Genomic DNA, 24730 nt, shown 5'->3' with positions numbered 1-24730 from the left:
TTGGTGCCGCTTGGTGATAAACACATGCATGGAACCGTAAGTGATTGTCTGGCAACAAAACAGCGTTAAGACAGGGCGCTTATGTACATGAATAAACCGAATAGGGTCTCTTACCAACCAGCTCAGACACAACGAAAGAGAGAAAACCGTATGAGAGATGTTATATGCATATTGCAGAATATTAGCCATAGCGCGCTCCCTTTTCTTTTAATCGTGAATTTTCTTAAAATAACTGGTACGAAAGGAATGGTACTGTTCATTTATGATGACGATGTTGTAATTATGGAGAGTAGCTATCGTTGGAACGGTGCCATCGATGGACCTTGTCAATATCTCCGACGTAGTTGCTTGCTACTGACATCTGTTGGTAGTGTACGATGCTAATTACCGTGTTTGTGGCAGTTTGAATAGCACGTGGGTAACAATGAATCCAGACGACTTTTCTGCAGTTATTATGTAATTTTCAAATAACGTAAAATGTGAAACAGTTTAAAGTTTTCATAAGATGAACGTTGTAAATCACACGCGGAAGACGGGCAGCTCTTCAGCCATTTTGCTGTTATAATGGATTTTAGATGAGTCACTTTGCTTGTTGCTACGAAGTCTTTTAGAATAAAAGTGTCCAGTGTTTTCATTGCATCGGTCCAAGGATATGTCCATTTATAGCAACTTATTGCATTGCTTCTTTCAAGTAAGCGGCATGTTTTTGATATTATTGTAGGCGTGAAAATGCTATTCCTGGACGGCAGGGGGTTATATTAATCACTCATTTATTAATTGTAATTATATTTCGAAAAAGTATGTGTTTCTGGGTCTGATATTTTCAGAATGCCTGAAGGTGTTAAATATGACAGCTAGTTGGAGTAAGATGGTGGGTAAGGACAGCTGAACTTGGATTTTGGCAGATGCAGAATGAACAGGAGTTGAGTGACAGGATTATTTACAGGACACTGTCACCTTATAGGACACCTTTATGAAGTGGGACTAATCAACAATCCCATTTGCATAAGGTGCTTGGAGAAAGATGAATCAGCCTTAAATACCCTATGTAGTTGTGAGACCTTTGGGCTAAATTAGGCAAATTTTCCCGCCCAAGTAGTTTCCAATGCCTCCGGTAGATGGGGAAAGTATTAGGTACCACTGCCAGGTGAGGACCGACCTCGCGTACAGAAAGGGACTAATTATCACATACCACTGCCAGTAGAGGGCCGACCTCGCTGGCAGAAAGGGGCTGATAACGGGCACCAGTACCGGCTGGGTATGGAGACAGTAGAAATTAAAGGGAAATTAAAAATGCACAATGGACCAATAACTGGTCTAAGTGCTTGGGGAAACCCACCTCCTCCAACAATGAATGAATGAATGAATGAATGAATGAATGAAGTTATGAATTGAGCTCTATGTGAGGTTAAAATGGGAGGTCTCCGTTTGAACGAAGGAACCAGTCAGTTTATCGTTCTGTAAATTGCCTTGAACGACATAAAGATGGCAAGAATATTCTCACCTTGAAAGAGAATAAGTTAGCGATAGTGCTTGTAATATTCCGCCGGACATTGAAAAAGAGTTCGTCCAGCTTGTTTTGAAATTACAACAGTGTTTGGAGTTACATCAGAGTAACTGAGAATGTTAGTATTCTCAGAGGCTGAGAATAATCACACTCAGCATAAATTTAACAGAAAATATAAGTGGCCGGATTAGAAATGGTTGTGTGGGTTTACGAGAAGACACAAGAACCTCACTGTCAAACAACCGGAAGCAACGTCTTCATCGAGAATTTATGATTTAAGTAAAGAGTTCTTTGATTTGCTGGTGAAGACTTTCCCTGAAAAGGAGCCAGTCGAATTTTTACTTCGGGCTGAAGTGGCGTCAGCAGTGCAAGCGAAACAGCGGAAAATGAGGGTCTATTTCTAGTTGCGGAAGGAACGTCGGAACCACAGCCGCATGGTGTGCTAGTGCGGTTGTGCACTACATTCTGCGCTTGTTTTTAAGAGGGTCCGAGCTGAAGAAGAAATTAAAGGATATGAACCCGCAGGCATTATTCTTGCTTTCTGTCCGGACAGCCAGTGTATTATTAGTAAAATAAAATATATTTATAGTGTGGTTGCAGCATTCTGTATCCACTGCTCCTTCTAGGAAAGTCCTCTTGACATACAGCTCACACAAACAACGCCGAAGCGTTAGATCTCGCGCATGAACATTGGCTGATAATTACCGGGACATTGCTACACACAGATTGCACTCATATCTTTCTTTATGACACTCTCCCTGCCATATTAATGCAATCAAGAAATGGTTTGTGAGGTATTGCCCATTCATAGTTGCAGGCATACTGTAGAAGGCGTTTGTAAGAGCTGCCACAGTGAGAACCGCATTAAGTGGTGTTGCACGTACCGGAGTTCGCCAGTTCACTGGGACGTTTTCGAAAGCCATTGCTTTTTGGCATCAACCGCTGTCTTAGGAGTACATATACCTGGACTGTCACGTAAGGAGTTCTCATCAGTTGCACATGTTCTAAAAGGACACTCCAGAGAAAAGGAAATGACAAAAAATGAAACGGCTGTATCCGTTTCAGTTGAAGTATCTCCACTTCTCTGGGAAGCTGCAACTATTGCAAGTAGACGAGGGATGTAGAGAACTACGATCCTCACTATAAACAGCAGTTGCCACAAGCGCACAGCAGGCAAAAGGCCCTGATCATCCGGCACGAAGGGGACAAAATGAAACTTACAGTTTGATCAGTCCAGTCCACCCAGTACTTACAGTGATGACAATTGCTGGTGTTGTGAAATGTGTCAAAACAACTCTGTTGACAGGGTTCATTGCATGATTTGTCGACTCGGATACACTCAGACTGTCCCGGGATAAGTGAGAATAGGCCTCCTCTCCATTTCACTTCTTTCATTTGCTCACACGAAAGACGTAATTGTTTCTGAACCTTCGTGTCTCAACGTAATTTTATTGTCAGGCCTGTTTATCATGTCTTCTGCTTCACATTGATGCACGTGCAGACAGTATGTATTGTTATATTCACTTGGAATATTGTTAGCGTCAATATTTTCCAGAATATTACACCACGATTTCCCTTTTTGTCTTAAAAGAGTTGGGCCTGACTTAGGTATTAATGTGTTTTTTTTTAAATTTAAAAGTCTATAGTGAAATAATCTTTATTTTATTATTCTTTCGCTTATTGACTTAATTTCCTCATACTGGTTCATTTAAGGATACCCAGTGGTCCGTTCATGGAGACGGTTATCCATAAATGAACCACTTCCTGTGAAGCATACACATGGCCATGCTGCCCTTTATTTGGAGTTTTTGAGAGCGAGATCTTGTGTACAAATTAAACATCCGGATTAATTTCAGAGGTGAGATGTTCATAATATTTTTAATAATGAACTACGAGTATTTAAGAAAAGTGGCCAAACGACAGCAGCCTTACCCTATATTTGCATTGACCAAAACAAATTCTCTCCTGCAACCAGTAATGTTATTATAAGTGTTACACGTGGCAGAAATTGTATGTAATACGCAGAACATTATTGTTAATTTATCAACTATAACTGATCATTATTTAATCTCCAGAAATGACGTCGAACACTGCTTAATTATGAAACTTTATGAATATTTAATGGTATCATGTAATGTGAAAACTTTAATAGCTTATGCACATAGGTGAACACCCCTAAAAGGCGGAAATTTCAGCCCAAACACGTAGGATAAGTTGGATATTTTATTAAAGGACTTTAGATATGTTGTATGAGATTGTTAGACCGCCTCTGTGGTCTAGTGGTCAGAGTTCCTGGCTACAGATCTAGAGGTCCCAGGTTCGCTTCCGGGCGTTACCAGATTTTCTGAGAAGTAGTGGGTCTGGAACGGGGTCTGCTCAGCCTCGTAAGGATAATCGAGGAGCTATTTCAAGGAAATAGCGGCTCCGGTCCAGAAAAACGAAATTAACGGCCGTGGGGATTCGTTGCGCTAACCACGCGACACTCTGTATCCGCCAAAGTTGACATGAACTTCGCCAACAAGCGGCGGTCTCTCCGTCTGTCGGTATAGTTCGCTTGCGGACTAAAGCCACGGAGTTTGTATGCGATTGTTATGCCTAAGTTCATATGTAACGTTGTCGTAATTTGAGGCGTATGTATGGAGGATGTTGAAGATGCATAAGTGTACTGGCTTGTAGGGTAATGTGTTACTGCTGTGTTAGTTGGTCACTTTATCTCTTCCCTTTCGTACTCCTTTATCTCTCCCATGGTGACTTTACTTCTGGTTCTTCTTTTTCCATCTTCCCTTTTGCCTCTTACGAAAAATCAGTTGTGCTATTACAAAATATTTGCACTGCCTCTATGCCTGTGACTGGCACGCAGGAATGTGGAATGCCGGAGACTGGACAGTGTATTGTCTCAGCTACGTGTTTGTGTGTGTCTGTCTGTCTGTATGTATGTATGTATGTATGTACGTATGTACGTATGTACGGCCTCACAGTCACATAGGATATGTGTGGCTGATTCATCTTCTTGTAGGCACCTTTCACAGGTTGGGTCATCTGTCAGTCACATTTTGAAAACTTGTCCTTTTAGGTGGCACTGTCCAGTAAGTAATCCTACCACCCAGCTTAATTGATCTCTGTTTAATTTCAATAGGTCCTTCGTTTTTCTGGCAGAGGGTCTTCATATAAATCCCTTTGCCTGTTTGAGTCCAATTGTGGATTCCCAGATTAGCTCAGCTATGTTAATGCGGGAATCCTGGCTGTCTCTCAAGTAAACACCATGTGAAGGGCGGCAGGAGCTCTCTACAAGCATAGTTTGTCCATTTGACTAACCGCTCACGATTTTATACGGTGAGAAGTTTCATACGAAACCCAGTGCAGTGGTTCCGACTCATTATCTTGCCAAAAAGAAACATATATTTTTCTTTCGTCTAGTGTGTTCAGTTGTTTCGTCTCAATTAGTCTTTTATTCATCGACAGTAACAGCTGTTTAGATTTTTCTGGATCAGATTATAATTTTTTTATTGCTAATGGGGTGGGACTAAGTCCCTTGCACTGCGGCCACTTCTGGCCTATTGTATCAGCCCAAGTTGATAGGTGAGCGTGATTGTGGATCAATTGGTGGAATGAAAATCGGCAGGGGAAACCGAAGTACTCGGAGAAAACCTGCCCCAGCGCCACTTTGTCCACCACAAATCCCACATGACCAGACCCGGGATCGAACCCGGGCCGCCGCGGTGGGAAGCCAGCGACTAATCGCTTGGGCTATGGCGCAGCCTTTCTGGATCAAATAAGATTTGAGAGGATTATATGCGCCGAACTATTGGATGGAAAACTTGATGCTGAACTGACTCATAACGATGCTTGGTTTGCATCGTTTTCAGGATTGAAATGGTTAAAAATCTCTGAGCATCGCTGCGGGACAGAGATAATTTAGTTCATGAACTGATATTTGCCAACCACTGTTCCATATTTGCAGTAGCGACAAATATTTGCGCTTGGATTCGTAATTACAATCTATATTTAGAACTTTCAGACCGAATAGTTGTTGGGAGGGTTATTCCCAGTCCGCTGGATTGAAGAGTAAGGATACAGGATGTCCAGATGAAAGGTAAAAAAAAAAGTAAAGTAAAGCTATCCCTGTACCAGGCCGTGAAGGCCCATAGGGTTGTGAGACGTTGAGGGTCCCACACTATCTAGACAATCGGCTCAAAGATGGCGGTAAGGTTGTCAGCCAGCCGCACTAGGCCCTGGGGTTTACTCAGCCTCTAACAGAAATGAGTACCAGGATGAAAGGTACCCATAATAAAAAAAATATATCTGGGAAAATAATTGTCATACACGTATCCGGTTTATGTCATCGGGAAGGAAGTATGATTTTCTTTTTTCATGCCTGGCTTACTCGCATGCGCCAGCTGGTGAACTTCGGCGAGCTCAGTAACAATGTCGACACCACAGGAATAGGTTCAGTGCGTGTTGTTTCTAGCAGAGTTGCAATTTCTTACGGCTGTCCAGCGTCGTTTTAGAACGCGATATGGACGTCAGCCTCCTCTGCCGAAATGCATACGGTTCTAGGACAACAAACTGAATGCTGCAGGTAGTCTGTTGAATGTAAAATCTCCTGAAAAAATGCGGACCATTGAGTATAGTGTCAGTCGCATTAGAGAGGCATTCCAGCGAAGCCTGCGCAAATCAGTTCGTGCTTCTAGCTTGCAGTTACAAATTCAACGTTCAACAGTGCACGATGTGCTACACAAAAGGCTCCGTCGAAGGTAGACCGCACACCGGCATGCGTCAAGACACGTAACAGTCAAGACACGATGTCTGCGACATGACGCGAAGAAAGGAGCGCCGCACACCGGGCTGGGCCATGATGCTGACATCAGCTTCATGCTGACAAATCACAAATGAAGCAAGACTGCGTCTTTTGTCTCATGTCTTGATGCTTGCCTTGACGCAGTGGGTGAACGGCCGCCCAAAGAGCTTACAAGATGCAAATGATTCATGCGCTAAAACCGAGTGACAAAGTAGAACGCACGAACTTCGCTGTTGACATATTAGATAGAATTGACGCGTCACCCGATTTCCTCCACTAAGTGTGCCTCTCGGACGAGACGACGTTCCATGTCAATGCAACTGTAAACAGGTAAAACTGCAGGATTTGTTGGGGCAGTCAAAATCCACATGTCACACGTGAGTTGGAGAGAGGAAGCCCGAAAGTGAACGTGTGCAGTTAATGCACGGCAAGTTGATTGGACCGTTTTTTCTTTTCGGAAAAACTTGCCAGACGTTCGTACTTGGAAATGCTGGAGCTGTACGCGCTGCCTCAATTACACCCCAGACTCTCCTCCAAGAAGATTGGTCGCCGCCACATTTCTGCTACCGTATTAGGAATCAGCTGGACAGAGAGATGGTTGGGAGATGGAACGGTTGAGGTGGACCAATCGCTCGGCCTCCTAGGTCGTCTGATTTAACCCCATTGGATTTTTTCTTGTGTGGCTATGTGAAGAAAATTGTCTACCAGGTTAAGATCAACGACTTTCAACACCTGAAAGCCCACGTAAGGGACGCTGTGGTTACGGTAACACCAGACATGTTTCAACGTGGAACGAGGTGGAATATTTTCTGGATATTTGTTATGCCACCAAGGGAGCCCACATTGAGAAAGTTACATACCCATAAAAATGATTGGGGAACCTTGCTGTCTAGGCTTAACTTTGAAAAAGATGGTTGATTTCATCTAGTTCAAAGTATCATCAGGCACTTTATCCACATATAAAAATGTTGGATAATGTTGTAGCACTTGTGGAAGGGGTCTGTGTCAACTGCTCCAACCTTCGTTTGCTAGGCAGCGTTTCGGTGAACACAACCTGAAAGTCGGAATAGCAACGAACAAGCAGAAGTACGTTTGCTAGGCAACGCCTGGAAGCCGGAATAGCAGTGAACAAGCAGAAGTCTATTTGCTAGGCAACGGCTCGCTAAAACTCATTCTCATGTCAACAAAGATCCAGTAGAGATTTCCGTGGATACGAGGAATCTTGGGATCACAAGGCGTTTCCGCTACAACAGATACAGGAGACCAATAGCTTCATTCAATCCTCTCGACCTTATAAGAATGTGTTCATTCGTGAATTCCTTCATTAATAGAATTCAGAAGACAGTTTAGTAGTTGAATATTCAGCTGTGAAGTGTTAACCGTGTAAGGTTCGTTGCCGAGCAACGTCTGGCAAACAGCCATTGAAGACTTTATTTTGTATCCTGTAGTTACATTAATCTGTATTGTGTTACCATTCAGCATATAACATTTTATGTGTTTCTCTGTGTTCACTCTGTCTTTCGGAATTTAACTTTGTTCGTTTGGCTACATTATTGCAGTTATCTTCTTCTAATCGTTTCCTTTTCCTGTACACTCTCATATACAGTAGCACGACTCTTACCAGCGGACAGCTTATCAATGCGTGACGTCATAGGCTGGCAGGTTGTCTATAGCATTGCGTTAAATTTTGTAAATTAAATTAGCCATATTTGTTACAAAGAAATATTCATAACTCCTAAACCGTAAGCAATGAACCAAAACGGACTGCATTTTTGAGAAGTTCGCATTTAGTAACATTATTCCGGCTTTCAGGCGTCATGTTACAATATATTGAATGTAATATTAATTGTAAATTATGTACCTATTTCATTCGCAGTTTGTCCAGATCATATACGTGCTTCGCCGAGAACATTTGCAAGCTAACGAAGTAAACAATAGAACTTCGGTTACTTGGTAGCGAAAGCATCGGTAATCACAAATTTTACACTTTATTTTACGGAAAATTGTTGCATTTTCTGTTACTTACTGCTTCATTCCATTTGCACCCTCGTATAATAACGTTTTCAACATAAAAACGTTTGATAGTTTCCCTTTGTAATGTTGTAACCCATAAATGTATATAATAAATAGTTTCTGAGATATAATAATTTTATTTTGGATACCTTTCATTCGGACACCCTATACATGCGCGTTACTGTTACCTCGCATTTAGACTCGCTGTTATCAGTTACATGTATGTAGATTTGTGTGTATATTCATGTTTGTGCAGACAGTTAATTTTAAATAGTACGGGAACAGAATTAGTGGTTAATGTTTCGTGTAGAGATAAACACATTCTCTGCCCATTGTTTCAAGTGAATCAGCGCTATAAAAATTATAGCTGATAAATCAGTAACATGATCACGTTTTGGTTGTAACGTACGGCTTTACGTAAGGAAGAACATAAATTGCAGCTGTTTATAATGAAAGTAATCTGTAAATATTGTGGCGTGCCGCCTAGGGCCAGAGTATTTGGAATCAGAACGCATCCATTGCTATACAACGGCAAGCAATTCCTAGGCAGCGAAGCCTAGGTAATCGTTGCCCCGGAAATGAAAGTCTTATTAACAGTGGAATTTCCACCGTTACACAGGAATTGTTTGAGGCAGACTCGTATTCCCGCATTCGTTGCGTATTCGCTATTCAGTTCGAGGGCAAGTTAAAACCAGGGCCCGGATTTTGATGATCTGAAAATATTAAAAAAATGACCTGTAAAATGACCGAAAAAATCCAGAAAAATGACCTAAAGGAGAAAAGAAAGAACACTTCGCTTCCATGTTATTCATATTTCAGAAAACATATGAAGAAAAATTCCCTAAAATGACCAAAAATGACAAGAAATACCCTTAAAAGTCCAAAAACTTGCCAAAAAATTGCCCCCAAAATGAAAAAAATGACCTTAAATCTAAAAATGTCAAAAAATGACAAAAATTACCTGTAAAATTTACATTTCTGTAACCAGCAGCTCATATCCGAGATTTATATATTTAAGAGCATCGCATAGGATAGAAGGAAAAAAAGATGACATGTCATCAAAATCCGGGCCCTGGTTATAACAGTCCAACGTTGACCAGAGACCAGCAGAGTTTGTATTCGTCTCTAGCAGGAAAGAGTTCTTATCCGACTAGAACAGAAGAAACGTCTAAAGGACGTTATAAGTGAAGAATAACTATGTGAGCGTAAAAGTGGCTGTCCAGTAAAGGTATTCGTTCAAATTCGAGAACTCACACAATTTCTTGTCGCGTTTGGTCGGCAAACTGTAAGAGATGATTTATGATTCAAGTTACTACGTACATAGGTACAAGTTACGTACATAACCAGGCATTACATCGCATGTCACCCAGTGCTCTTATAATAATGAAATAAAGAGGTTACACAGTTGGCTGCATATGCCACCCAGATGAAGAAGACTTCTGGGTAAACCTTTTCTGAAGCGGGAGCTTAGAATACCAAAAGGATGACATTAAAATTGATCTTTGGTTGTGGGGATGGGAGGAAGATGGAACTGGCTCAGATCATCTGGTGGTTCTTCTTTGTGGCTGTTGCATATGAACAAAAAGAAGACTGGTTGATGCAGTACAGCAATAATGGAAGCGGTGTTTTCGACGCATACACGTGATAGCATTACGTATATTATTGCAGTATTCTCTTGTAGCCGAGGAGACATACTTGTCTGGCAAGCCGTTACTTAGCAACGGCTGTTGTATAGTTGCTTATTTCGCGGTGGTTGCCTAGCAACGAGTATGCATGCCACAAAAAAAATATATATATATGCACACACACACACATTATAGGCTGCAACTCTTCTGCAAATCAGCGAATTCTTGCATGGTGTGCTGACATAATTACACGATTTAAAAAAATATTCAGGAAGTATTGCTGTCTAAAGCCCATAGGTTAAATTACTTATTTGGACTGGCTTAAACGCGGAGAAAAAATTATATTCTAGATACTGAGAAATCAGCTGAGCTTCCTCTACTTTACATATCAGTAGGATGTAACTATCAGTTTTTTTTACAGCAGCTCGTACACATGATTATGGCAGGATATACGTAAATACCGGTATCGTTAAGATGCACCTGTTTACCGAAATAGACGTGCAAGGAAAATTAATTTACGTTTATATTACAGTGCCATATGTGCTGTTTATTACGTTGATTTGCTGCATTGAATTTGTATGCGTTCCTCGCAGAGAGAGAACGAAATGAACGCGTATAGAAGAGGTTATGTCGACACGTTTCGTCTCCAAAGCTGGTGAATATGTTTGTGTGAAATCTGTTATTGACAGCATTTCCTGTACGTTGTTGGGCGAATTTAATTCTGCTGCGTACTTGGCTAATGTAACTTCTTTTTAGATGGAGTTTTAACCAAATATCATCAATTTTGTCAAATACTCATTATCGTAGAAAACATTTATAGGCATACTTAAAACACGTGGCCTGTAGTCCGCAACCGAACTACGAGTATACCGACCGAGCGACAGCCGCTTGCCGGCGAAGTTAGTGCCAACTTTAGCGGATAGAGGGTGTCATGTGGTCAGCGCAACGGATCCGCACGGCCGTTAGTCTCGGTTTTCTAGACCGAAGCCTCTATTTACTTGAAATATCTCATCAGTTATCCTCACGAGGCTGAGTGGACCCCGTTCCACACCCACTACTTCTCCGAAAATCTGATAGCGCCGGGAATCGAACCTGGGACCTCTGGATCTGTAGCTAGGAACTCAAACCACAGAGGCGGTCTGTAGGCCTACTTAGTAAAGTGAATATCTCTTTATAACTTGCAGCTTTTATTTTAAACGTTTTTAAAATTTATGGTGAATATGTAACGAGTGGGGCACGTAGTAGCGTAGTTGCTTGAGGGGCTATGCTATAAGCCCGAAGGTCGCGAGTTCAAGTCCTGGCGAGGTCATTGGATTTTTTCAGTTGACCTAGTCCTTCCAGCCGCACTATGGCCCTGGGGTCGACTCAGCCTCTAACAGAAATAAGTACCAGGAATTAATTAAATCATTTTCCTGGGGAGTAAAGCGCGGCCGGCGCGTAAGGCTGACAACCTTACCGCCATATTTGAGCCGATTTTCTAGATAATGTGGGACCCTCAACGTCTCACAACCCTATTGGCCTTCACGGCCTGATACAGGGATAGCTTTACTTTTTTACTTTTATATAACGGAGTACAATGAAAAATAGGGCCCTGTGCACTATAGGCATATCCGTAGCTTCGAAATATTAAATTCATGTTGCAATGAAAACACATCAAGGCCGACGAGATACGCAGAATGGTAATGAGGATGTGTCAAATTGAGTGTACCTTTCCACTCTGTTATTACAGAAGTGTTGTGTCCATCTGATAAATAAACGCTGTGCCACTTTAAGCTATGGTAATTTTGCATGAATAAGTTAGCAAGGTCGACTTCGACTTAGCTGTGTGTGTTGTGGTAATTAGGATATTTCCGTGCACTGGTGCCCACAGGGAAGCATTGAAGCATTACTGTCATAAACAAGCCTTTTTTTATATTAACAGATTTGCAGGACCTATAACAAGGACCAAGCTGTCGCCTGCATCAGCTAATGGCTCTTCATATAATTACGAGGTATACTACAAAAAATGTAGTCTCTCGCTTATTTTTTTTTCCTGTGGCGCTGCAGCCCCAATTTGGGCCTAGACCTACATCGATGAAACTCTCCGTTTCACTTCGGTTTACTAGATCTTAAACATTTGGTAGGATTCCTTGGGTGGGTGATCAGCTGGTCGCAAGGCCTCTCTACCTGTACACAAACACTAAACATCTATGCCCTGAGTGGGATTCGAACCCACGATCCCGGCTTCCGAGCGAGCGAAGACAGTGCATGCCCTGGACCGCTCGGCTACCGTGACCGGCCTCGCTTAATTTTACAAAAGTATATTCGTCACAAGTTAACATTTTACTGCACACTCTTAATCCTTTGGAAGCTTAATTTTAACCACGCCAAAAGATGAGACTTAATAATGGTTTTAGAAAACATACTGAACCGTGCCAACTTTAGCCGATAGAGGGTGCCGCGGCCGTTAATCTCTGTTTTCTAGACCGGAGCCGCTGTTTTCTTGAAGTGGCTCCTCAGTTATCCTCACGAGGCTGAGGGAACCCCGTGCCAGATCCACTGCTTCTAAGAAAAGCTGGTAGCGCCGGGAATCGAACCCGGACCTCTGGATCTGTAGCCAGGAACTCTGACCACTAGACCACAGAGGCCGTCAAGCGGCGGTCGCTCCGTCAGTATAGTTCGCTTGCGGACTAAAACCACGGATTTTTTTTTCTGAGCCGTAACATGTCTTAATCCTTTCAGGTTCAGGACCCACAATTGTGTGGTGAGTACATTTTCTATTTAATGACGAATCGCGACACGCAGGCTTTTGGTTCCCGTATGGGTCGATGAATACGTTTATTTCTCCCGCAAAATTCCTCATAAACTGGAGACGAAGGAGGAAGTTGACGAGAAAAACAGCAGCAAGGAGTATGAAAAGAACAAGAAGGGAGAGTAGGGTGAAGAAGGAAGCCAATAAATGTAACATGTAAAGAAACGAGTAGGAACACGGGAATAAGGGCAAGACGGAATATAAATAGAACGAAAAGTGAAGAAGACTAAGAAGAAGGAGAACGAAAGAACAGAGCAATGTAAAATTTATCTATATTCCTTGGGCATAGTGGTCAGCATTCTTGGCTACAGATCCAGAGGTCCGGGCTCGATTCCCGGCGCTACCAGATTTTTTCAGAGAAGTAGTGGGTCTGGAACATGGTCCACTCAGCCTCATGATGATAATTGAAGAGCTATTTCAAGGAAATAGCGGCTCCGGTCTAGAAAACCGAAATTAACGGCCGTGGGCATTCGTTGCGCTAACCACGCGACACCCTCTATCCGCAAAAGTTGGCACTAAGCTTCGCTGACAAGTGGCGGTCGCTCGGTCTGTATGGTTCGCTTGCGGACTGAAATCACGGATTTTTTTTATTCCTTGGGCATGAAAGGGTTAATAGAATGAAAATTTAAAACTAATACATCTCTTGAACATGTTATTTCAAGCGAGATTCGATCTAAGTGCTTTCGAGTAGAAGTGCATTATCTTTGTGTGAACTTGATCCGAGTTTCCAGGAAGACCACGTTCTGAGAGAATTGTATTGTCCGTAGTTCTGTCTAATGACATCAGAGAAGCCCCATTTCCTAAGTTCGTCCTCCTCCTCCTGACAACAAAATCGGCAAAGACTCTCAGAGTCTCTTTGTGAGTTCGGCATGGCCCTTAGCGTTGGCGTATCACAAAGATAATACGATATAGATATCTCTCTTCCCTAGTCTTCTTATTTTAACAGATTATTTGAAAATGTTGAACATTTTAAATACTTCCGAAGGACATTAACAGGTCTTAACTGTAAACCATAACCATTAGTTTAAGAGCACATTCAATTCTGATAATGTTGGTTACCATTCAAGACAGAATATGTTTCGATAAACTTAACTTGGTTCATCCTGGTCCGTCACACTAGTAATTGTATATAAGATTTGTAACCACCGTCCAGTGTTATTGATAAAACGAAACCACCCTGTAGAATATATTCATCTTCCATTAAGGACAGAAAGTAACGACAGGAGTGAAATTGGTTATAGATTAAAACAAATGTTGTATACTACTTCGTAAACAGACTAATTGTAACAAATTTAGATGTTTTAACAAATAAATATACACCTTGGTACTAGTTAAAAGATATAACCCATCTATGACATGTAATAGTAGTTTCCATATATGTTGATAATATCCTCCTGAAGATGGTCGTTTTGACCGAAAGATGTAAAGGATGAAGAGTTAAAAACAGTACTTTTATCAGTCACATTGGACAGTTGTTAAAAACTCTTATAGACGGAATATGTCATGGTCCTGTGCCTTGCTGGAAAACCTAACGGCTAACTACACAGCGCCATAATTTTGCCTTTTGCTTCATATAGGCGTGACACTTGCTCTCTTTTTCTGAGATAAACAGATTGTGTTTGAGGGGAATATGCTCAGGGTGAACCAAAGAAAGGCGTAATAAATGAATGCGAGAGAGAATTACATAAGAACAATACTCTCTTCTCTTCACCGAATTTCTTTATTTTATTCCGTCACCGCGATAGTGTCTGCACAGCATTTCACATACACCAAGACACAGCACTTCTCCGAAATACAAGTAACACAAAAAACAAACTCCGTGGCCTGTAGTCCGCAAGCGAACTATATCGACCGAGCTACCGCAGCTTGCTGGCGAAGCTAGTACCAACTTCTGCGGATAGAAGTTGTCACGTGGTCAACGCAGCGGATCCCCACGGCCGTTAATTTCGGTTTTGTAGACCAGAGCCACCGTTTCCTTGAAATAGCTCCTCAGTTATCCTCGCGAGGCTGAGTGGACCCCGTTCCAGACCCATTACTGCTCAGAAAATCTGGTAGCGCTTGGAATCGAACCTCTGGATCTGTAGCCAGGAACTCTGACCACTATGCCACAGAGCCGGTGACAAGGAACACAAACAAGGAGAAAACGCCATCTCCTACAAGAAGGGGTGGGGGGGAACGTACTACATCAATACACGACCAGGAAGAACCCCACAGGAATGTATCAGACACATCTGCCCACAACTGCATCCAGACAAACACAAGAGAAACTTTCATATACGTTTAATTTCAATGATTTAACAGTTCAATAAATGATTTATAATCTGAGAGGTGAGCATGCCTTTTTCGTATATAACGGCATTACATGTGACTAAAAAGAACAGTACTCCAATTTGAAAACACTGGCCAATATAGGAATACTACAAGACGGATAGAGGTGAATGTAAGAAAGCAAAATGCTGATGATGGCCTAGTGAGCCTAAACATGTAAGCAACGACGAATGTATGATATCCATACTTCCTATTGTGTTGACGGAATAAAGTAAAGAAGCCCCTCACACACAATATAATGCTAAAATAGAATGAGATGGCTGGAATACGAGTAGCATGGCTGTAGGAAATTAGAAGGACACTCAAAATATTATTTGCCGTCACACTAGTTTTTAAAAATACGCTTTTGTAACCTTCTCATATGTTTGTAGATCGTAGGGCACATAAAGGTTGGATGTGTCTTATGGGGCGTGTGCCGCGTGGCGCTTGCCTCCGTTCTTGCTGTGATGGACTGGCGGGGTGGCGGGTCTCTGCAGAGCCTTGGTGCCTCTATGGCGGGCTACGCAGCGTCGCATTCCCGGAAGGCTTTGTGTTGTTTTTACTGTGATTTTAAGCTTGATTTTTAAACAGCCACAAATAGACCTAGAAGCCGACCCGCTCATAAGCCCACACACACAAATTATTGGAAAACTTAAAGGGAAGAGACCCCTTTGAAGATCTAGGCATATAGGGAAGACTAACATTAAAACAAGTTACTGGGTTTTTGGACTTTTTCAATCGTCCGGAATTCTAGGTAATAGATGACACGACGTTTCGGAAACTGGATCTGTTTCCGTCTTCAGGTGAGAAAGGAAGACACTCAGTTGGGCTGACCAGTGAATGAGATTAGCTCTTTCTAAGGGACCCACCTGAGTAGGTGTCTTCCTTTATCACCTGAAGACGGAAATAGATCTAGTTTCCAAAACCTCATGTCCTCTATTACCTAAAATTCCGGACGATGGAGAAATTCCAAAAACCCAGTAACTCTGTGTGTCATCCACCGTCGTCAGAACCCTTTAGAATCTATTAAAACAGGTGTCACAGAAATAGATTAGGAACGCAGAGGAAACTAAGTAGGCATATACGCATGTTCATATCTTAGCAGCAGAATATGGCACAGAATCAATTTTTACGGTAGATAATAAATCTCTAGAAGTGTGACAAAATTAAAATATTTGGGAACGACAGTTAAATTTTTAAAATGGTTGTTACCATTCCATTCATAATGTCTTGTGTTGCAGTCTCATCTGAAAACGCAAATATACAAAATTGTAATTTTACCTATTGTTTAGAATGTGTCTTTTTTCCGCAGAATCCGTCCAGGTCCGAGGCTTCTTGCGAATTTTCATAACAAGTTTATTTTTTTACAGCGAGGAGTTGTTAGCCCCACGTTCAACCCCCAAGCTGGAAAACCACCCTTTTTCGGCTATCCGCGACTGCTTATTCAATATATTCGCAGCTACCCTCCATACCTGGAGGGCGTCTCCTCCATCCACAACCTGAGGACGCGCCATGCCGTGGTGACATAACATGGGGATAATCAGAGCAATATAAGACGCGAAACCAACAGGCATTTCAGGATTAAAAAGAGGGAATATTTGAAAGACAAAACTGATGAACTTGCAACGAACAGTAAGAACAAGAACGTTAGACACCTGTATAGAGGAACAAATGACTTCAAGAGGGGTTACCAGCCTAGCAGTAACTTAGTGAAAGATGAGAATGGTGATCTGCTTGCAGATTCCAACAACATTTTGAATAGGTGGAGGACCTACTTCTCTCAGTTATTGAATGTACATAGGGTTGGTGATGTTAGGCAGATAGACATACATACAGCTGAGCCGATAGTACCTGATCCTAGCCCTTTTGAGGTTGAAAGTGCTATTGCAAAATTGAAAAGGTATAAATCTTCAGGTAGTGATCAAATTCCGGCAGAACTAATTCAAGCAGAAGGCGAAATACTACGTTCTAAGATCAATAAGTTAATTACTTCTATTCGGAATGAGGAAAAACTGCCTGATCAATGGAAGAAGTCTATTATTGTACCAGTTCACAAAAAGGGTTATAAAAGTTACTGTAGTAATTATCGGGGGATATCACTGCTATCAACTTCATACAAAATTCTATCCAATAATCTCTCAAAGTTAAGTCCATACATAGATGAAATTATTGGGGATCTTAAGTGTGGGTTTCGGCGTAAGAGATCACCTACAGAGCAGATTCTTTGCATTCATGAGATACTGGGGAAAAATTGGAGTACAATGCGACAGTACATCAGCTATTCATAGATTTCAAGAAATCATATGATTCAGTTAGGAGGGAAGTATTGTACAATATTCTGATAGAGTTTGGGATACCCATGTAACTAGTTAGGCTGTTTGAAATGAGTTGAAACGAAACGTATGACAAAGTCCGTATAGGCGAACATTTGTCTGATAAGTTTCGTATCCAGAATGGTCTAAAACAAGGAGATGCTTTATCGCCACTATTTTTCAACTTTGCTTTAGAATATGCCATTAAGAAGGTCCGGGAAAACCAGGTAGGACTGAAATGAAATAGGACACCTTAGATATTGGTCTATGCTGATGATGTGAATCTATTATTATTATTATTATTATTATTATTATTATTATTATTATTATTATTATTATTTTACTGCAATTGGGTGTTCACCCGGTGGCAGTAGAACTTACACTGATACAGACAAGGAAAGTCTATAACATAAGGGAACAATACAAAACAATATACATGCAATAAACAAGGTATACACAGTGCAAATCCAAACATATAGAGTTATAAAAGGGCACGTGCTTGTGTTCGTAATCGGCTGGGTGCTAACGTAGATACCATAAAGAGAAACACACAAACTTAATTGACGCTAATAAAGAGGTTGGTGTAGAAGTAAACACAAAGAAATCTCAGTATATGTTGCTATCTCGTCACCAAACTGCAGGGCAAAGTCATGACATAAAGATAGGAAATAGATGTTTTGAAAATGTGACACAGTTCAGATATTTGGGAACGATTATAACAAATCAAAAGCTGCTTCAGGAGGAAATTAAGAGAAGATTTAACTCGGGTAATGCTTGCTACCCTTCAGTCCAGAACTTTTGTCTTCTCGTCTGCTGTCCAAAAACATAAAAATTAGAATTACAGAACTATAATTTTGCCTGTGGTTCTGTATGGGTGTGAAAATTTGTCTCTGACATTAAGGGAGGAACATAAACTGAGGGTGTTTGAGAATAAGGTGTCAAGGAGAATATTTGGACCAAAGATAGATGAAGTGACAGGAGGTTGGCGCAAACTGCATAATGAGGAGCTTCATAACGTTTACTCTTTACTCTTTGCCGTAGAACAATCCCCTGGTACTAGTAGTACACGGCGGTTGGCCCGACGTCACCAAATTTCCCAACGAAAGTTTGTGAGAGTGCTCCATGATCGGCTGTCGTGTCCGTTCCACGTACGGTTTGTCCATGTTCAACCTCCGCTGGATTATGAGCGCCGAAAAACATTCAGCAAATGACTGCTGCAGCGGGTTGCTGCTTCGCCCACATTTCTCAGTCGAGTGTTGCTGATGGATAAAAACCATGCTTCCTACGGAATGGTATTTTGAATACTCATAACCAGCACACATTGGCTGATGGAAATCCACATTCCTTTTAATGCAGTAAATGTTTGGATGGGCATAATTTGCGACTTCCACCTAGGTCCTTACCAGCTACCGCCCTGGCTATCAGGGCTGTCCCATTTACAGTTTTTGTCTGAAGAATAACCACAACTACTGGATGACGAGGGGGCACACGGTAGCGTATTTGGTTAAGGCACTGTGCTATAGGCCTGAAGGTTGCGGGTTCGATTCCCAAGGAGGTCGTTGGATTTTTTCGATTTACCTAATCTTTCCAGCCTAAGATGGCCCTGGGGTCAACTCAGCCTCTGACAGAAATGAGTACCAGGAAGATTCCTGGAGATAAAGGGCGGCCTGCTCGTAAGGCTGACAACTTTACCGCCATCTGTGAGCCGATTGCCTAGAAGACGTGGGAGCCTCGGCCTCTCACATCCCTATGGGCCTTCACGGCCTGTTACAGGATCGGCTTTAATAAAACCTTGCTGGATGTCGTACCATTGACAACGCTGCGGACAATGCGGGCACTGCATGATGGGGCTCTTGCCCATTCTTCCTGTGATGTCATACGATATACCACTACCTTGACTGATGTATAGGACTAAATGGACCTGTTATATGGCCTACGCGATCTCTCGGTCTTAATTCTTCGTACTTTTATTTGTGGGGCCATCTGAAGACCATCGCTTACGCCGAATGTCGTAACACCTGGGTCGAACTGCGGAATGTCATTGAAGCGGCTGGGACGACAGCACGCAACATGCCTGACGTCTTTCAGCTAACCAAGAATTTTGTCTGCAACAGAGCTCAGTTATGCATTGACTGTAATGGTGGGCCGTTTCAGCGTCTTTTGTAAACCGTTATTAACTGGCCAGATGTCGTTCTGGTCACGCGTAATTAATACTTTATCCAGAACTAAGTTATTAGTCTACTTTTCTTTGTCGTGCTTCCTGTTGCCATAACATGCGAACGAATGCGACCGTGTATTTATGTGACCCTTTCTCACGGCCTGTACGTGCAGAATACGATGCTTATACGAGGGTTATCCGAAAAGTGACGTCCGGTGACCTGTTGACAAAACAAGCAATAAAAAGAGTAATTACATGCAAAAAATACATATATGCTTAAGCTACTTCTCAGCATAGTCTCCGCCGGAATCGAGGCACTTGTCATATCGGGGAATAAGTTTCTTTATGCCTGCGTGAAAGACGGACCGCCTCTTGGTCTAGTGGTCAGAGTTCCTGACTACAGATTCAAAGGTCCCGGGTTTGATCCCCAGCGCTACCAGATTTTCTGAGAAGTATTGGGTCTGGAAGGGGGTCAGGACAGCCTCGTCAGGACAATTGAGGAGCTATTTCAAGTGAATAGCGGCTCCAGTCTAGGAAACCTAGATTAACGGCCGTCTTCTGACCACGTGACACCCTCTATCCGCAAAAGTTGGCACTAACTTCGCCGACAAGCGGCGGTCGCTCGGTCGATGTAGTTCGCTTAAGGACTACAGGCCACGGAGTTTTTTGTGTCTGAGACGTCTGTTGCCTGTGATCTCAGACACAGTTTGAGACCTTCCCTCATCTCCTCATTACTGTTGAAGCACCGTGATCCCAACCTCTTGAGGTAGGTAAACAGGTAGTAGTCGCTCAGAACAATATCACGGCCGTCAGGAGAGTGGTCAAACAACTCCCAGCTGAAATGCTTCAACAGTGTTCGAGTGCTAGCAGCTGTATTCAGATGTGTATTGTCATGGAGGATAACTGCACCAGATATCAACTCTTCCTAAGCCCCACGCAGTTCTTTTTAGTGTTTTGCAGTACTCTTGTGACGTTATCGTAGTCCACTATTACATGAATTCCTCCATCAACACTCCTTTCCTGTTCTAGAAAACAGTTTCCATCAGCTTTCTGGCAGGCAGACAACGTTTGTTTAAACTTTTTCGGCTTTTTTGATGAATGCATGTGGAGCCACTGCTTTGACTGTTCTTTGGTTTCAACATTCACAAATGAAATCCAGGTGTCACTGAGAAAATTCTGAAATTGTGAGGCGCCGTCTTTCACAAAATATTTGTTAAACGCTTGGAACAAGATCATCACTTACTACAGATGTGCGGCCGACTACTTCTCTCTTCATCGTGAACATTTGTACGCCCACCGATCTTTGAACATTCTACACCATTGTCTTACAGTTTCTTCACGCGTTACATTTACCGCGCCTACGTGTGTAATTTACGATGGATTTCCGCAGCACTCAACTTCTAGGCGTGACGAAAACGGATAACAGCGTTAATTTCGCAGCTGGTGGGATTATAAATCAGAGGACCCTCACTCTGTAAAGGCAAGAGCAAACATTAGGTGACCAGCTATATTATTGTTTACAAGGCAATGAGTCATGTGACGCTACCTCGCATGCGCGACCCCTCTCCCGCTCCTACATTAGGTGCCTAAAATAAACACAGGTTACTTTCCGAATAGCTCTCATGGTTAAGATATGCAATTAAGACTCACTTTGAATTTATTTAAGAATGTGAACAGATCCTTGATTTAGGTAGCTTAGTACATCATGTCACGACTTGTAAAGCGGTTTTCTGCAGACAGTGTGGAATGATTTGTTTTATTACATGCCCATAGAAATCGGTGTCCTGTTCCTTAAACCATCGTTTTGAAGCTGTTTGCATGCCATGCCCGGTTTGTCGTGTGAGATGTTACCTTCGTCTGTTGCCAACTCTGAAAGGAAAACCGGGACTGATGCCGATGTAGAAACAGTGGTCAAACGACGGAATCTGAAAAGTTATCACCGACACAACAAAAGCCCGTCCAGATCAATGACGCTAACTCCGTATGCGTACTGCTGTTTCAGTAGTACGCCCTACTTACTAATTCTTCAAGAATGTGTTGTCATGTACGTTACGTAACATGTTCAAATTATTGCTTGTGTGTCTGTCAGTTCATGAAATAAATGCACATCCCTTTTTGTGCGTTCTTTCTAGAAAATTGACGGAATTATTGCTCTACTAACACTTCACATGTATAATATTCGAAACTCTTCTATTGATTTTGAGCGAAATTTGTGAAGTAAACAATAAAATTATTCGGACGAGCTCAGTTATGGCATTTTATATCCCCGTTGACCTGAAGTCCAGTTTAGGTGAAATCCTAGCAGCATGTTACCGAACTTTCCTCCAAAGCGGCTCTTCATGCATGTTATTGAGAGGGCCTACGTAACGTTAAATCTGTGATGTTATGTGAGTGAAAATACGGCATATGCGTATGTCCTAACGTTGTGGTTGAGTGGGTAGTTTTCCTAGTTCGGGGTGTGGAGATCTCTGGTTCGGTTCTCCGTTCTTTGCTGACCAGTACTTCTCGGTGTGTGTTGAGACAGCCATATAATAGACCATGACCGCTTCATTGCACATCTTTCCAATACATCCGTAAACATCCACCCATTCGCACTGTGTAACCAATGCAGTTGAGAAGGTGTCGGTAGCGAAATAAACAAAAACAAACTCCGTGGTTTTATATGTAATAATACAAATGCCGTCGTGAATGCAACAATTTATTTGCTATGTAGTTCTTTGTCTTTTCTTCCTCTACACTACACGTTTCGGTCGCAACCGGCCATCATCAGGTGTAGTTTTCACTACGTAGACAACTACATACCAAATAAATTGTTGCATTCACGACGGCATTTGTATTACATATAGAAGTGTATAGTGCAACAGGATGCTTAAATATAATATAGTATCCGTGGTTTTAATCCGCAAGCGAACTATACCGACCGAGCGGCCGCCGCTTGTCGGTGAAGTTAGTGCCGACTTTAGCGGATAGAGGGTGTCGCGTGATCAACGCATCGGATCCCAACGGCCGTTAATCTCGGTTTTCTAGACCAAAGCCGCCATTTCATTGAAATAGCTCCTTACCTCACGAGGCTGAGTGGACGCCGTTCCAGACCCACTACTTCTCAGAAAATCTGGTAGCGCCTGGAATCGAACCCGGACCTCTGGATCTGTAGCCAGGAACTCTGACCACTAGACCACAGAGGCGGATACAGCGTAATAAACTATATTCATAATTTTTTCGACACTTACTGATGCCATGTTTGTTATGAACTAGACATAATTTCCAGACACTTAAGTGGAAGCACAATAAATGTTCTCACACAAGACTTCGACTTGTGTAACACATTTGATGGGCTAATGTCAACATTCTGGAGATGCTGTGTAAATAACGGGATAAAAATAGCGTTTTATCTGTGTACATCTCAGACTGGAAAGTAAACCTAAACGGATGTAGCAGTTGACAGTAAAGTAACACGCTCTGCGACCAAATTCATAACTTCGGTATCCGCCTGAATGTATGGTCCTGTGGTATTTTTCTTAGTTTGCACCGAATGCATAAAATGGACACACAGTGGGGGCACCATAACTGTCGATCCTTAAGTTATCTCGAAATTCTTCGCAGACTTCTGTTAAATTTGTAGAATTTGAGGTTCTCACAGCGGTGATTATGATTATTTCTGTTTTGTGGGGTGTAAGCCATGTAGTCAGTTGAAAGTCAAACAGCGTTTAGGAGGGACATGTCGCCTCCATCTTCAGAGTCGAAGAATGAGCCGTGAAAACGTGAAGCGGGTAGCTAGCAGAGCATGTCGCTACGGTAGGGCAAGTGTTCACATAACAGAACATTTTGATATAGATTTCAGTCATTCCGTACTATTACATGAATTTCTGTATAGCGGTATAGCGACTGGCTACGGGCTGGACGACCGAGGGGTCAGAGTTCGAGTCCCGGTACGGTCAAGAATATTCTCTTCTCAAAGTCGTCCACACAGGCTCTGGGGCACATCAACCTCCTGTCCAGTGGGTACCGGGGGCTCTTTTCCTAGGGGTAAAGCGGCAGGGTCATGAAGCTGATCACTCACCTCCAGCTAGTGCCGAGGTCAAGAAAATGTGGATATATACCTCCACTCCACTATACACCTTCTTGGTGTAGTGCTTAATTAGTTAAGTACAGGGACAATTTCACATTTTTTTACCTTGTGACTGTTTTTTCCCTAATATTATAAAAGAGCAGGGAATGCGTACACCATCCTGGCAACTACGGGTTCTCTCCCGTAGTCTGAGTGACAGCTGAACTCTAATGGTAACTACAATAACGTAGCTAAGAAAACAGTTCTTCAAAGAATAAAACGTAATAAGTAGCAAATGTTGCTAATGTTAAAACCTGTCTGAGACGCTGTATTTTAGCGTCCTGTTGCACTGATTTTCATCCATGATATGTACGAGTATACAGTTGCCGTCTTGTAGTGCACTCAATTTCACCTGTTATTTCACGACATGTTTCGGCAACATACTGCCATCATCAGGTGCCCTAATTACGCTAATCTATTTCATTGCTTGCCTTTATAAAATTATTTAAAAAGTGCGTATTTGTCAATTATAATGAATTTACACACACTAAAACTTGTTAAGATTATTAATCTTATGTGTCATAATTAACTCGCAGCTAAGAAGGGAACACACATCACAAGACACGGTTTACACAGAATATAAGAAAAACGACCCCCATAGTGGAAGAACCACACACGAGTTTTAATTATGACACATAAGATGAATAATCTTAACAAGTTTTAGTGTGTGTAAATTCATTATAATTGACAAGTACGCACTTTTTAAATACCTTTTAAATAGTTTTATAAAGGCAAGCAATGAAATAGATTAGCGTAATTAGGGCACCTGATGATGGCACTATGTTGCCGAAACATGTCTTGAAGTAACAGGTGAAATTGAGTGCACTGCAAGACGGCAACTGTATACATATCATGGCTCTCTGAGACATTGTCGCCTACTTTCCTTTCTTAAGAAAAGAGAGCACTGTGCCCTCTGCGTATATCCCCTTTCAACTTTTGAACTGTTTTAATCCGTTTACACGACACGTGGTAGAAACTTGTTCTGTCACTGGAGGCCACTCCGACGCCGTACTTCTTGATTTCCTAGAATGAGTGATAACATGGCGAACGTGTGAAGTGGGAGCGAATTAGCGCCTCGTAGTGTAGGATCCTGGTATAAATTGTAATAGAT

The 24730-nt window shown here is 42.1% G+C and overlaps 1 protein-coding gene across 3 annotated transcripts in view; it reads left to right on the top strand.

Moving 5' to 3' along the window:
• The window catches only part of LOC111874765 (rho-related BTB domain-containing protein 2), a gene marked incomplete at its 3' end in the record, with an annotated part of 116640 nt that overhangs the window by 31636 nt on the left and 60274 nt on the right, over positions 1 to 24730 (top strand).

Source organism: Cryptotermes secundus, unplaced genomic scaffold, assembly GCF_002891405.2.
Source record: "Cryptotermes secundus unplaced genomic scaffold, Csec_1.0 scaffold880, whole genome shotgun sequence".
NCBI lineage: Eukaryota > Metazoa > Arthropoda > Insecta > Blattodea > Kalotermitidae > Cryptotermes > Cryptotermes secundus.
Note: the sequence above shows the minus strand (reverse complement) of the source record. Positions and strands in the feature narration are given on the sequence as shown.